This window comes from Macrosteles quadrilineatus, unplaced genomic scaffold, assembly GCF_028750875.1.
Source record: "Macrosteles quadrilineatus isolate MER2022 unplaced genomic scaffold, UCM_ALF_1.0 Scaffold_3__2_contigs__length_128488019, whole genome shotgun sequence".
NCBI classification, from domain to species: Eukaryota; Metazoa; Arthropoda; class Insecta; order Hemiptera; family Cicadellidae; genus Macrosteles; species Macrosteles quadrilineatus.
Window position 1 is genome coordinate 120,781,789 of NW_026542596.1, and position 17,102 is coordinate 120,798,890.

Here is a 17,102-nt window from a genome sequence, read left to right on the forward strand (position 1 = left end):
TAAATTACTAACTTTTTCGTGTCTGACCTGTAGTTTTATTTACTGTGTCAAATGCGTTACAGTACTGTGTGCTCATAATAAATTTAGCACACATGGGGATTAATATATTTGAACACCAATACTTGATATGGAATTTACACTGCTATGGGTTGTTAACATATTTACGAAAAATCTAAAATAAAATAGCGATAAATATAGTAAAACTTAAGTACGTTTGAGAATTTGAGTCTTTGTGTTACATTATTAGATCAGGACAAAATGGTAAATTTGTGTAGGAAAACCTAATTATATACCTAATTAGGATAGCTAATTATATACTCAGACAAAGTGTATGCTTTTATAAATATGTCATTTAGTGTAATATTTGACAAGATGATATACAACTGAAGTTCAATATTAATATCAAATAAATCAAGTAGCTTGTTTAAGATACCATTAGTGCTATAAACCAACTACGAAACGATATTGCGGTGTTTATACAGTTTGAAGTTGCACGGTAACATTGCATCCACCCCTTAGCAAACCACTCATCTTATCTACATTAACTAGGGACATATGTGGTCTTTTGAACAAATTTGATATCTGGAAGATAATTAGTAACAGAAATAACAACTAAAATCGTTTCTTAAAGGAAGAATTCTTTTGCCCAAGTAGCAAATAAATAGGTTTATACGGGCTTGAATATGAGTATAAATAAAAAATTATCCATACGATTTTCTTCGACAATAATGTATGTTTAACCAACAGGAAATATTTTAAAAACTACAAAAATATATTGGATGATTAAGATAAATTGGGCAAAAATATTCATCCATGTTATTTCTAAAAAGGTTGGCATTAACTCACTCGGGGATGTATGTTAATGATACATTTTGTTTGTATAATCACATTTCACAAATCGAAGTACATATACTCGTATAAATACAATTGAAAAATGTTACATGCATTTAACATTTAATAAGTTATTTCAAGCGTTGGAATCCTACACTTGTTTGGAATCAGTATCCACAGTTATTTTCGAATGTTAAATGTGTCACATAATGTTTATGATGTTATAATTTTGATATAGAGAATTAAATGTCTCCAGATGACTTACAATAAATCGGCGAATCAAATAATGTTCCTGACTACACGTTTAGTTCTTGACAGTGTAAAACAAGCGACCTTTAAGGCACGTTTTGCTGACAGCTGCTGAAACACAGTCTTATATGACAACATCTCGCTAATGTACGTGGAAACAAAATGGCACCTCTATAGACGAATCCTGCTGACGTCTGGGGAAACGTATGTTGACGTCTTATATGAAAACATCTTGATTTACGTGGAACATGAACTGGCTCCTCTTTGTACACGTTTTTCTGACGTCTGTTAAAACATAAGTTGGCGTCTTGTATGAAAACATCTTGATGATGTACCTGTAATATGAACTGGCACCTCTTTATACACGTTTTGCTAACGTATGCTCTAACATGTTCTGTACTATCGTTTTATATAACATTATCCCCCTGATGACCTGGAAAATGGACTTTATTTGTATGATGATTTGTTGAATCATGATTTTAATTGCATATAAATGGTTTTCTTGTTAAACTTATATTTCTCCCCATTGTTGTACAATGTTTAACATTAAATAATAGTAACTTATACAACAAGAGAAAATAAATGTGCATTTTATGGTAACCTCAGGACGGGTAACTACATAGTGGCAACTTCACTTAGATCTCCCCTAATTATATATCAATTACTCTCTACGTAATTCATAGGCAACAGTACTTTAGTTTGAACCGAACATTAACTTGTTTGTGAAATCAACTACTTACAGTATATATTATCCTCAGGAGTTATAGAGGAAGCATTTACGTGCATAAAACTAGTTATGAGATATTTTAACTTCAAACCTTTTGGTTCTAAAATTAAATTATATACTACTTTAATGATCCCCACCTATGTGTATGGGGAAAATAATTTCACGCCAATTGCAATTCCTATTGTGACAATCAACATAACATTTATCAGGGATGTACATTATTTAAAGCTGTACTAATACTTTGTATCTTTTCTAATTCAGATTTATATTGCTGTTGACAGCAAATCACACAAATATATTTTGAAATATTCTGAATTTTACATAAGCCTAAAACAAATTGTACTGTCACTTTTGCATTCAGATTGGAATTACAATCCTCAACCAACTTGGTTGCATCAAACAAGGCGAAACAAAAAAAGGCAATTAAAATCTTGACCAAAACGCCCGTGGTGTCCAGTGTTCTGTCTGTAATCTATCGACTGTTTCATGAACAACCACTGAGGTATCTAAACTCTAGGAAATATCGAGAAAAATCAGGCACTGGTGTTGAAAAGTACAAAAAACAGTATAATATAACTACGAGTCTTTTAACCGGTTTAACCGGTCAAAATGTAAATAAATACATTGATTGTTTTTCTTGTACATATTATGTATTTGACATTTGTATTTCGTTTTGCGATGTATTTTTGTCAATAAACATTATTATTATTCACTCTATCGTTGATGTATGCTAACGCTTGTATAATTCAACGATTTGGGAAACAAAACTCCTTCATATAGGTGAAGTGTTACTGCAGTAAGATCCTCGACCATTATATAAATTACTTCCAGAGTTGTTCATAGACTACACTTGTGAACCAAGTTTGCTCCGACCATTAAAATATTTTGTAGTCAACATTTCATCTCACAATCTATGTTTTTTCACTTATTTAGAGATACTATTATCTACTATAAATATTAAGAATAACCACATAACCTATATATTTTAAAACAATACATTTTATTTACCTGTACTGTGATATAAAAGGTTTTAGGATATGAATACAAAATGTAATATTGCTCTGAATACAAAACAGTGTAAAGAGTCCATCAAATACATTCGAAAAAATCTACTGTCCAATGATTAAAAGTCATAGTGTTGTATACTGTGGGGGTATTTTGTATTTCCGAGTCTTTGGTGGCGTCGTCCTATAAACCAGCTACTAGGAGGTAACGAATTGTGAATATACGTGCACTGTAGATGCGATGCTCCCTGGTGTGGATTAACGTCCGCACTAGTGAGTACTACGACTATCCACAGCACTATCCTGATAATTAGACCAATTCGTTAATTACAAGGAAAAAATGTGGTTCGGAGTCCACTATAAACTGTAGGTCCCTTAGTCGCCATTGGCTGTATGGGCTAGCTCTGTCCAAGGATCATGTCGGCCTTAGTTACTAACAAGACTACAAGATCGCGCCACTCATCCTACACTCATCCTTCACTCATATTTGGGTTAAAATGCGCATGTAATGGCGTCCTCATCTTAAATAATTGATAATTGATTTTAGAATTTCTTTTATCCAAGTATAGTCCAACTTAAATTAGTTTTATCAAGCCTAATACATTACATTGCTTTACATCCGCTGTACATCAATAAGAAATCTTCTTTCTCAATTTTCTGAGAAATACCTTCTACTATCAGAGGTTGAAAATACTGTGGCTGTCAATTACAAGGGGGTAAAATACTTTGTCAATATACAATTTGAAGTTGACTATAACATGATTGGTTGCATGTATTTTGCTTGTAGATCAACAAATGTCCTATATCTTATGTAAACAGAAAATCTTCCCTGCAAGAAAGTGAATCACAGAAATAAAACACTAACACAACAATAAATGATTTAGTCATAATCCTTTTACACTTACAGTACGGTTAAGTTGCATGTGATGTAGTTATCACTTCATGCTGTCCAATACAGGAGTCTGTCAGAGAATCCATGGAGATACAGTAACAGCTGGAGATGGAAGTTTGACAGTTTGATAGTTTGACAGCTGTAAACAAGACAATGAAATGTTGTCCAGAGTGATCTTGTGACGATACAGCAGCTGTTATGGTATAATGAGAAATTAAATGCTGAACATTCTAGGAGTTAAAAACTTCGTTGTCGCTAAGTACATAAATTATAGTTTTTGCTGCAACTATTAGTTTGCACCTTTATGTTAATAATCCACACAGATTATTAAACAAGAGCTTAATAAATATTGTGAAATGAAACATTCATGGCTTGGCAAAAGGAAAAAACAAGTAACAATTTATAAAATAAAACTTTTGGGAGCTTAATGTTTTCCTAATAAACTTTCTAATTGTCACCAATATTCTTTTTCATGTTGTATGTTCACGAAGAAAAACGTACGCATAAAACGCAGTATATCGAAATAAATATAACAGTAAGTCAATTAACTGTTACTAGAGGTCGTCCAGTGGTCGAAAACTCGACCAAATAAAACATGTGATAGGGATTTATTTTAAAAGTGTCTTGAAAAAAGCATCTTGTATCAAGGGCTGTAAAACAATTTTGCCTAGATGTGGCAACATGATGTGAATGCCATCGTATCACGTTGTGTGGCTTTGGATCGGAAGTGTTTCTAATAGCAAAATCTGCATTCTAATTTCATAGGTCCAATGTCTCAGCCAAAAAACTCCCGAGGCTCTTCTCTTACGCACATTTAAAACTATCTATCAAATTCGGTATAATAAACTACATATTGTTGATTAACTCTCATATACGGTTACGGTTTCTTCTTTATACCCGAACAGTTAATGTTTTCCGTAGTGTAATTCCAGAATAATACTTGAATGTCACTCAATTTTATAATAAACAAATTCAGTAAAATGATCAAAATTTCACTATACAAAAAGTAAGTATATAATAATCGGATATAACACACAACACACAATCAGTGCAAAATCGGACTCACCACCACTGAGAATTAAATTTATTTATGTTATTATTTTGATTTTAAATTTGAGATGATGATTGCTTTACAGCTGGTGAAAATACCAAAAAACAAATATTATTACATTAACATTTTATTATTATTATATTAACACGCCACGTGGTTCGCAGTGCTTTTCATACAGTACACATTTTATAAATATACATGTGATTGAAATTTCTTTCATTTGTTTAGATTTGTCGTTTATATTGCGTTGTTATTTCGTCACCAGCATGGCAACCCATAAGACCCTTGTGAATTTTTTTGAAATTTCAAATTAATTTTTTTTGCTTATTTTTTAGCCTATGTTAATTTATAAAGTGACTCTGCACATAAACAGGAAAATCTCTTTCAAACTGTATGCGTAGATTTTCTCTGTGATGCACGTGAGCTGAGAAAAAAGGTTTTAAAGAAACATGCTTGCCTATTAATATATAGGTAGTATATTTATTTTTAATAATAACGTTTTTAAAATGATAGCTTATAACAATGGTTTAATTTTCTCAAATAATTAAAAATCCTATGAGTTGTGTGTGATGGGTAGTATTATTGAAACACAAATATATGTTTCTCTTTAAAGTTTACTGTTTCAAATAAACTAATTAATTACCTACACCTAATTTTGCATCATAATTTTATATATAATCGTCCACATGATCATTCTGGTCCGAAAGTTGATCTGATACACAATTGAATTCAACCAAAGTAACTAATTAAAATGAAATACAATTTAGCCGTTTATAATTGCACTACATGCAATTTAAACACGCTTTGGGTGTTGTATTCAGCGAATTAATTTTGAAATACATTAACTTGCCCTGGCTACCTTATTGCAAAATCATGAATAACATTGTTTTAATTTCCGGGATGAAAAAAATAGTTTAAAGCCTGCATTATTAACAATGTGTATTACAGTAGTTATAAGATATTTCTTTTGGCTTGTGACCTTCACTTGTATATTCTATACAGCATATTATTAATATGCTATGCCTAGCTTGAATTACTTGTAAAAATATTACGGGCTTAAGCGTCCTGCGATGTGAAGTTAGGAGATAATACTAGTACATAGTAGTTCATTATATAAGTAGTTTAGGACATAGTTTTGTATGTAGTGAAGTTTAATAAGATATGTGATGATGTTTTATAATGTTAGAATGGTTTGAACGCCTAAAAAGAGAGCTAATGAAAAAAATGGTTCAGCTGTGTATAGTTGTAATGAATTCTCATAAATTTAAAAACCAGTTAAGTGAAACAGTCTAATAAAACCCTCCAGTATAACAAATTTGGACTAAAATTCGCTGCAAATTAGGTTTTTAATACGTACATAACATGGCAAGCCAATATTTCATATTTCTAAATGTAAAACCTCAGATAGTGAACTGGTCGGGTCAGCCATATTATTTATCAGTCCTGAGGGAGATCATTACCAGAGTTTAGCAAGAGATAACACCCCAACTGCGGCTGTGGCTGCAACTGATATATTACTTTACTACTGAAATAGGACAGAATTTATTCTTTGTACCGACATAAATATTAGTGATATGTAATTACATGTATTTGACGAATTAATTAACACTATACCGTGATAAGCATTGCTTAAATAGTTATAAGCAATCCAGCCATTAAATATATTGGGATGGTGTTTTACAGATACAACAATTTCATTTGTGATATTAACTTAAAAACTTAACATTATTAAACGTAGGCCTTATATAAAAAAAAATATTTAACTAACACTTTGAACTAAGAACTGTAACTGAGTTAGGGTTAACTAACATTTTTAAGTTCAAAATGTGAAATTGTATTTTTGCAATAAATAAATCTTTGAGGTGATGTAACATTTAAAATTGGTTATAACAAATACAAAACTAAAAAAGGAAATACACAAAACTTAAATGGGGTGTTTTCTAGGATATAAAAACGAACTTCATAAAACCAAAACCAAAATACTAATAAAAAAATACTAATAAATATATGTATGGTATATTGCTGTAGTTTAGTAATAGCAATATCTTCGTGGCACACCCTATATAGGTTTCAATGATACATATTTATACAACGCTAACGAATAACTCAATGTATTTTAATTAAACTGTATTCATTAAAATATCTGCCATTATTCGGTGATTTGCCAATAGTGCTAAATTCATTGTAACGTTTAATGGTAATTTATCGAATATATTCAACCAGCCAAACAATGTAGAGTAATCTACTAGCGTATAATTAATATACAATATCCATACTGTATTGAACAACATTGTTAATTGGAAAATCGATTTCATATTGAATTCAGTTAATAATTAAATCATTATAGGCATTTGAAATTGATTTTCAGATTTTTTTTGCTGCTTGCTTTTATGACCAGCCAGAAATCGTTTAAACATAGACTTGTTTAAGGGACAATTAAAATACTCTATGCACAAGTTTCTGAGGAAATATATATATTTCAATAACCAACAAACAGAGTGCCTAATATTATTTTCTGAAATTGAAAATATTTGAACCCTTATATTGTTAGTTTAACTTGTATCATAAATTGTTTAACCGGTCAATTAAAAGTAAAGGACCGCATTTTTATCTTATGCTTTGACAGTTTTTTTTAAAGCAAAAATATAAATATCATTTGGGTCTCACTCGTAACCTTGAAAGAATCTTTGATTGTGAATTTCTTTCATTAAAGTGTCAAGAGGATAGTATAACTAATTTTCCATTAAAGGAAGAAAAAATGAAACACGTAAATTCAAAATTTTATCTTTTAATAAACTTGTTAAAGTACAAAGAATTACTTAATTTCTTACAATACAGAACAAAGCCATATCCTTATGATTAACAGTTAAAGTACAACAATTCTTCACTAATTTATAAATTGTTCCATATTATAAATCATTATTCATCACCACTTGAACAAGATTCTAAACATCTTACGGATGTAATAATTTTAATGACAATAAAAAGTGTTTCTGAAAAGTAATGTACCAGATAAACGTTTCAATAAAGACATTGTATTTATTAATTATTTAATGTCGCTAAAAAGTAGTATATATACTGTTAAGATTAAAACCTGTAGGGTATTTTTGTCCTGAAAAATCTCACCGACAGGACTGTTAAAGACGTTTGTGTTATGTTCAGCTGAATGACCTTATTGATCTTACCTCTTTTATCTCCAGAAGTCCAAAATAAAATGAAGAATCTTAAAATACAAGATTAAATTTTATAAATACCAACTGGAGCTTTTAATAGTTGCCATAGTACATAAATAAGAGTTATGTATTCGCTTCCATTTTAGCGAATTTCCCTATAGGGAAGTAGCTATTACCGTAGGTGGCACGGTAAGACCTAGACCCGGGACCGATTTACTTTTTTCATTTTGATGTCCCCAGAGGCCAAAAACACCATTCGTTCAAATTTTTATATATGTATATATATATATATATATATACGTCCGTGAACGCGATAACTTGAGTAATTTTTGTCTGATTTTGATGAAATTTGGTTTAAAGGTGTAAAGCGGGATAAACTTGAATGAGTTCACGAACCAGCACGATCGGACCATGGGAACGGGACTTTACGGGGGGTTTTATGGGGTCAAAATTGGTTTTTTCTCACTTTTGACCCTCAAAACCAAAAATTTTCCCGATTTCTCTTTAGACCTTTTTAAAGTGCTTAAAAAACAAATAATTTAGTATATAAAAGTATTTTTGTTTGATTATTAGTAACGGAGAAAATTTAAAAAACTGTAAATTTAATATTCCCATGTTATTCTTATGGAGAATATTGGCAAATGTTGTAGTTTGCTTGTTTATGGATATATTTTGATCAGACTTGGCAAATTTATTTATTTTGTACTAAGCTATCAATATTTTACTCAAAAACACTTTTATTAGTTTCCTTGTGGCAGCAAACCTAGGTACTCGTTAAACCTAAAATTATTAAAATATATTTAAGTTAACTGAAAATCAATTCAGACAAATGGAAATTCGCTTAGTCGGCAGGTTTGCTGCGGCGGGGGTATTTATTTTAAACTTTATTTCTTTTTTGTCGTTTTACTAAATACCGCTTGACATTACTTCATTTGTTTTTACAAGACATCTTTCTTCAGGACCGATCCCTCTTAATACTTTTATATTGTGAAGTTAGCTTTACTTTCATAACACCACCTGATAAAAATACTGTCACCCTACAAAATCTTCCGTTGAAATCGGATTTTCCTCACAAAGTGTTGATTTTACTGAACATAATAAACAATCTATACGCATATGAGTAGCTACAGTATTACAATTTTGTAAAATACTGTACTTAAAAGATTGAACCTCATGCTATGAACTGCTCTTACGGATTTCTTTTCATGTTTACTCTCTGAATATTATATTATTACAAACATTCCTGTGGCTAATTTATAAAAAAAAGGTTAGTGAAGATGATGAGAGAATATTTCTAGACGTATGACTGATGACGCTGGGACAGTTTTGACAGGTTCGTGTTTAATGATAGGAGATTGAATATTGACTGATGATACCTCTGCGCTGAAATAGGAGATCCTTTCTCATTTTATATATTTTAAAATACCTAGTATCATCATCCAATATCTTAAAATACAAATACACTCTACGCTGATCAATTCAATTATTTTTAGAATGTATTACGATGATAAAAAAAACCGTTAGAGATCTCTATTGTAATAATATCTGTAAATAATCATAACAAATGTTATTGTATTTCATACTTGAACGTGTAGTGTTATCTAAAAACGTCATCTCAAATGAAGTCCCTGAAAAAGCATGGTTTTTATATTTTATAAGCTAATATTTTGGACTTATTAACACATTTATTTTGTACGACCACAAGTTTAGAACTCAAAGTATCAGGATTTAAGCTAGACAAATATACAATTTTTTTCCAAAAACAAAGAGGTAGCGAAAATTGCTCTTCATATATCTAAACTTAATTAGGAAATAGAATAGCAGTTATTCTTTACTCAAATTCCAAATCCAAGTAAACAATTTAAAATATAAAAACTAACACAAAATTTAACAAGAATATTTGTAGCTTCGACTTCTATATAAATATATACCTTAGCCAGATTATTGGCGTAATTGTAATTAATAATCAATCTTCCTTAGAGTTTAAATTGATCCAACCACAATCACCTGCTAAGCAATTCAGACAGTATCCGGGGGAAAACAGCACAATCATTAGTCAATGACAGGGCAGATTGAATCTATTGACCATCACTCACTACGGGCTGGAACTCTTCTGCCTTTTGTTTAAACTGGTAAACAATAGAGGAAATCATAGCATAAGGTTAAACTATACTTAAAATGACTACTCAGATTGCTCAAATGTAGCTGTATAACTCAAATCAAACATCGATCACATTATTTAGCAAAAAGGAACTGAGCACAGATATTTACAAACGTTTCTAATACTATACTTGATACTATAAAATATATATATTTAATTCAAACAAACTACCGTTCTTTGCATTGAGGTAAACTAAATTTAAACCAAAACGGGACATCCTGTATTGCAAGAACCGCTGACACAGGTTTTACTTTCTCCCCCTATACATAGTAGGCCTACAAGGAGAAAGTATTGTTTTTGTCAAAACTTTCGAGTTTGAGTTTTGAGTGGATATATCCATTTTGGGTCCCACTGAACCCAAAAAAGTGGTTTTCGAAGTGATGTCTGTATGTGTGGATGTGTATTGAGCTACAGACCACACAAGTTGTCAGATTTTTAATGAAGTTTGGTATTTAGGTAGGCCTACTAATTCATGGTATCTCCAGGAATTTTTTTATTTTTTTAAATTTAGATTTTTAATGGGGATTTTCCCATTAAAACCAATTAAAAAACAGAAAAAAACGATTTTCTCGAAAATGGTCTGAACGACTTTAATAAAAGTTTAGTATGTTATAGTCCTTTAGATTTTGATCAAAATGGTACAAATCCTATTGCCGTAAAAGTTACGGTTCAAAAGTGGTTGTAACTTATGTTATTTTCCCAAGAAAAATACCATTAATTACAAAAAAATTTTTTTGGAAAAAATCCGGTCTTTATTAAAATTAATGTGTTATAGTCCTTATAATTCTAAACAAAATAATGTAACCCCCATTTCTGTAACAATTGCGGTTAAAAATGTATTGCAACTTTTGTGAATTTTTCCTACAAAACCATCTTAGTTACTCCCACCGCTTACCCATGATAAAGGTTGTTGAGAAGCTCATTGGAGAAAGTATAATTCAGATTGCTGATACCGTTTACTTCTACTTATTTTAACCGTAGGAACAAAACAGTAGTGAGCCACTGTACTAATTGACTTGTAATCATTATAAATAATACAAGAGTTACTTCGTGTTTCTTAGATTCGATGATTTTTTTAATATTCTTAATTTATAGTGTCGAACCTGAATGAAGACTATGATATCAATACAATACTGTAACATCAAAAACACATTTGGTATTCAAAGAATTCTTTTATTGTCTTAGGACGTTACTCTCTTCAGACTAAATCTAGAGATTAAACTAGGATAAATCCATTGGTAATTGACGGGATTTGAACCCAGGACACCAAGGACTGAAGTTCCGCCACTTACTGACTAACCAGTTCACTACCCTAGAATTAAAAAATGTACCAATACATTTAAAATGACGTTGATTGCATAAACGTGCAGCAGGTTTGATATTGAAACCGTAATTGGCTGGCATACAAAGTTATCAATGACGTATTAATTGAAATAAGAGTTTTATGAACTTTTTTTGAACCATCCCACGAGCAGACGCGCTCACCTGGTTTGAACTACCTCGTATTTAATTCCATTTTGACAGATCTAGCTTCTTTTAAAATTTAAGACCCTTCGCTCATATTTATTGTAAAAATTATACTATAAGATTCAGCTCATTTATACATTTATTCCATGTTCCTATAATAAATGTATGGATATACGTCAAAATCTATGTAACAATTGTTCAATCTAATAGTAGATAATTTATGTAAAATCCCTAATATACTAGTAATATATATATATATTGTGATTTGTATATATAGGTGTGTATATATAGGTGACGGTATTGCTCGTTACTCATAAAATCAAAACTTTTAAAGCTTATTAATCAATGTCCAATGCCAACTAATGGAATACGATATTTGATAAACATATATAAAATTAAAATAACCTTAATGCGCCGAATAAAGTAAGCGATTAAAATTGTTTACCCGGAGAAGTAAAACAAAAGGTCCACGATATAACGTATATCAGCTGTCATATGCAGATGTATGGTATCCATAAGAGAAGTGGGATATGTCAAAACTCGATTTTGAAATATTGTGCTTCTCACTTACCTCTTTCAAGTGTTCCAATAATCATAGCTGCTAAGAAATTGTATTTTCGATATTTAAAAACGATTTTACCTACGACCGTTTTTTAAAGTAGCCATTTCAGTCCAGTTCTTAGAATTGAAAAGTTTCACTTTACAGCTGTTTACTTTCATATCCGCATAGTTTCATTTCATATCCGCATAGTTTTCTCATATCCACACAGGTAACGGACCAATGAGGTTCAAGTATTGAGAGAAAAGAATTAAAATTGTAATGCTTCGAACGTCAACTAATCAGCTGATCAGCTGATCAGTTGACCAATTTAATTGTTGATCCGACTTGTTCATGTTGATACTCGCGTATTCTTAATTAAGTTGGTGGAAGTCCAAAAATAAATGAAATATTTGCCGAATTGTACCTGATACAATATTATTTATGGTAAGAACGCTGCTAGCAATGTAATATTTAACGAAGTTTAACAAACACGTAATTACAGGAAATCAGCTGATTATACAACAAGTCGTTGCATCACTTTCAGTGGCAATGACAATACACGAAAACATAACCTCTCTAAAAAGTTATCATTAGTGATTGTTAGTAATTAAATCCAGATTGATAGTAATTCAAAAACGGTCGTAGGTAAAGTAGTGTACGCAACTCGCGTTAATAGTCTTTACGCAATCGTTGCGTAAACTACTATTACCGTACATCCTCTTTATAACATTACAGATAGCTTAATTTTGGTTGCAAATATATTTCTGTACATGTGAAGTGTTAATAACTTATGTTTCTCAGTGAAAGGGATTTAACGTAATTATGAAATACTCCTGGAGTAAATAGTATTCAAATGTTTTTTTTTTATTTCAATAATTTAATAATTAATTGTGACCAATCAATAGGTCTCCTCTATATTTATGTTGTTTGGCTGTGTTTCGAGGGTATTTGGAGTCTTTGAAATACATAAACGTAGTGTTCATGGATGGTTTACGCTAACCATATATTACACTCTTACAAACAAACAAAAAAATCATTTTTTTGGACTCGTAAATACTTTGCAGTATGGTTGTGCTATAATAATTAATAATTAATTGTATTACAGTGATAAAGGAGCTTATACTAAATAAGACAGATTTAAACAGAGTAACAACTTATACGACTACACTGTATAATACCAAAAACAAAAAAGATTTATAAAAAAAACTGTTCACCTTGTTTTACAAACTACAAACGCCATCATTTAGAGGGTGGAACAAATTGAGTTCAATATAAAGCGCCATTAACTGTCCAATAAACAAATAATTGTCAGACAACAAATTACTGTACAAACAATTCTAGAGGAAATAAACGCACGTTTTGGATGCTTCAAACAAGTGTTGACTATTAAAAGGTGTACAAATTATGTCAGCAAAATTAGTTCAAAATGCTTGTTACTCTTAAACTTTCAAATTAAAACAGTTATTTTAATAACTTATTGAATGTTGTCTATGTAATTCTTTTGCAATAAGATTAAGCAGCAATATACAATTGTTTAAGTCGTGTAGCCCACTTTACCTTATAAAATATATCACCTAAAACTGCTGTATTTACCTTATTATTAGAAATCCGTAGAATTGTCAGGGTCTTTTTAACATGACAACAATAATGGATAGCATAACTAATTTTCCTTAGATTATTTGTAGACCTTTAAACAGTCAACACATGTGGAGAAAACTACACAAATGTGGAGAAAAATATTGTAAGGTAAACAAACGGAAAACATCTTTGTTATTTACAAATTGAATAATTAAGCAGGGTAATAATCAGTCAAACAAATGAGATAGTAAACCTCAGATTGTGAGACGTAATACTTGAAATGTCAGTTTTAAGGGACATCATTACAGCTGTTTTGGAACATCATAACACTAGAACTGCGGCCGGTGTTTGGTACTGATGAGCGACTATAAACATACCTTTCGTGTTCAATGTGTTAACAGAAGTTGGAGTACTTAAAATTCTATGCTTTAAAATTGTTAGTTGTTAAAACGCTTCTTTGTTGTTTAAATTCTTGTAATGGAACTGTTAAACAAACCCCTAGTCATGTGACTGTGTGTGTTTTGTCAGATAGCTTCACTAATTTGGTACCCAATGATAAATTCTAGGTGGGTTCAGAATCGATTACGCTTGGATTCGAACCAAAGATCACATGTTGTGAAGGGAAGAACAGTAACCTCTCCGCACCCTTCCAGACAGTTAGTTATAACATAATCATGAGTTAACGTAACTATAGTTTATTTGCACGTACGAGATATCATATAAGAGAATTACGAACTTAAATACAATAGATGCGGCAAGGCAATTATTCTCGGTCTCCACAGCGTTTATCAAGCCCTCGTTTAAACAGTATTTTCCCGCCACAATGGAAACGTTTTACACGGAGTGATAAATGACCGAGTGATTCAAATACCTTCGATCGGAGCCACGAATGCGCTGGAAAACAATAACAATGTTTCCCCGATTAAAACGCTTTCCACTTGTTAACGTTTACTAACAGCTTTAACAATCGCGGTTTTTCAATTTGATGATTGCGTTTGAGAAAAATTGTAAATGATTGTAACTTTACGTAATGTTATTACTATTCATTATTACTTCACTAATATCATACAATCTTTCTAATATTATACATGTAAGCTTTTTGATGCTTTTTAGTTTGTCAAGTTGAGATTCGCGCAAAAACTGATGGACCGATTGAGCTGAAATTTTGCAGTAATACAGCAAATATACAATAAAAAAACTGAGAGCTCCGAGAACGTTATGAAGACCCAAATATAGTAGCTATTGTCACAGATAAAACATGCTTGTGTTGCTCAGTCTATGCTATTGTTAAGAGCGGAAGATTGAGGTGGGCTGTACACATAGCGAGAAGAGAAGTAAAACGTCTCCTGAAGCTACCAATGGACAACCACGAGGGACCCGACCTCTAGAAAACCCCAAACTACGGTGGGGTGACCAGGTTCGGAAATACCTTCAGCGGATGGAGACATCAATTGACCAAGCAGCAGACAGGCAACATTGGAGGCAACTTGTTGTCGAGGCCGAAAACCTTCTTTGGTATGAATGACAAAGGAGGTAAGGTAAGTGAGAGCTAAAATACCACAGATGGACAAAGCCTATAATATTTACGATAATATACTATTATTACTTTACCATACCTAATACGATTAAACATGTGAAGGCGAGTTATACATGTAAAGGTTAGTTTATACTTTATAGAAGCTATGATTTCTTTTCACATCAACATAGTATACATGTTTATATATATATATCTACATGTTTATATACATGTTCATTTATATATATCTCTCCTCAATATGGTATTATATGATTGGATGACAGAAGCATGTAGAGAGAGCCAATCAACCAAAGTACCTGAATCTCTAGAGTCACTTAGAGACCATGTTTAATCCATAAACTGTAGACTTTGCTGAGCCGTTCCACCGGGAAACTACCCTTTTAGAACAGCCTAGAATTGAATCATGGCTTCCTTTTCGTAGCGTTATAAACATTCCATTGAACTGAATACAGTATTATAGCTGCCTCATTATCCTTACTTTTACAAATGATTTGAAAAAACTACATTATTTTTGTTCTAAAGTCGATTACAATATATGCAGGGTGATTCAGTTTAATATAAATTGAGATGTTCCATTTAATTACTGAGCACCTGTAAGAACTAGTTAATGTAACTATCTAATTGAAACATGAATTTTAACTCGATGGAATAAACTAATTAACTATTAAACTAATGTTTTCGGTCAAAGGTAAATTAGTTCTTTATTTATTTTGTGTAATTTATCATGAAATAGATATGAGATAAAATTCTATTTTTCTATTTTATGATAAACTAGCTGTTGTACCCCTGCTTTGCAACGGGAAGAGGACACAGAAATACATAAAACCATTTTAATCATTACATCTGTTGCATATAATAGTTACACATCCGCCAACGCTTTTAGAACCAAAATTCAACTTGTATGGCCTTAATAGAAACGTTTAAGTTATGACTTTTATATCTGGTAGGTAATGGATACCACCTTTTTGGTTTTGATTAATTTTAAATCTTGTGTAGGCTGGTATGAGATAAACTGACCAAATCTTCAAATAAAACTTTCACATACATAATTTAACTTCATATCCCTTAATTAAATATATTTTTTCTTTATTTTTGACATTTTAAATTTCAATTTTGAAGTTGTAAAAATACTAATGATTAAATTTAAATGAACATTTGTTTAATTTCACTATTCTTCATATTAAATCACAAATCCTTAAATCTTCAGCTTCTTCACTCACAATAAATTATAAGCTAAACTACGTCAGCTGTTATAAACTTTAGAAATATTGCTGTGCCTTATCAATAGTCTTTTGAAATATTAAAGAAACTATATCTATACTATAAACAATTTTAAACAAATAATTTATCATTAAAGGCAGCAGAAAAACCAATATGATTGTCAAAGCATCAAGGACTAAAAAAATTTAATAGCAAATACAGTATGTGTTTCATTGCATCTCTGATTCTACTCTACAAAAATATCAACAACTTAATATACAAACCAGTTCTTTAATCAGTCCCATCTAACAATGCCTTTCCATTTTCACACTTACCATTAATTAAACATAGTAACACATATTTCATTGATTTTAGAAACAAAAGAACACTGTGTACTGCTTAGTTTTATGATATTTCCCTTGGTTTAATTTAATCAGTGGTGTGGCAAAACACAAATAATAAATTTATAAAAAAAAGTAAATGTGAACTGAAAGCCATGTTAAGATAAAATAAGTGTATTTTGTATAACTATTTGATAATTATATATAGTTACAAATATATAACAGATTTTAGAACACAAAAATCAACGACTTACAATTTAGTTATTGATGATATTCTTTAGTTTAATTTAAGCATAGGTTTATCAAAACTCAATAACTAAATTTACCTAAATATACATATAAAAAAAAAC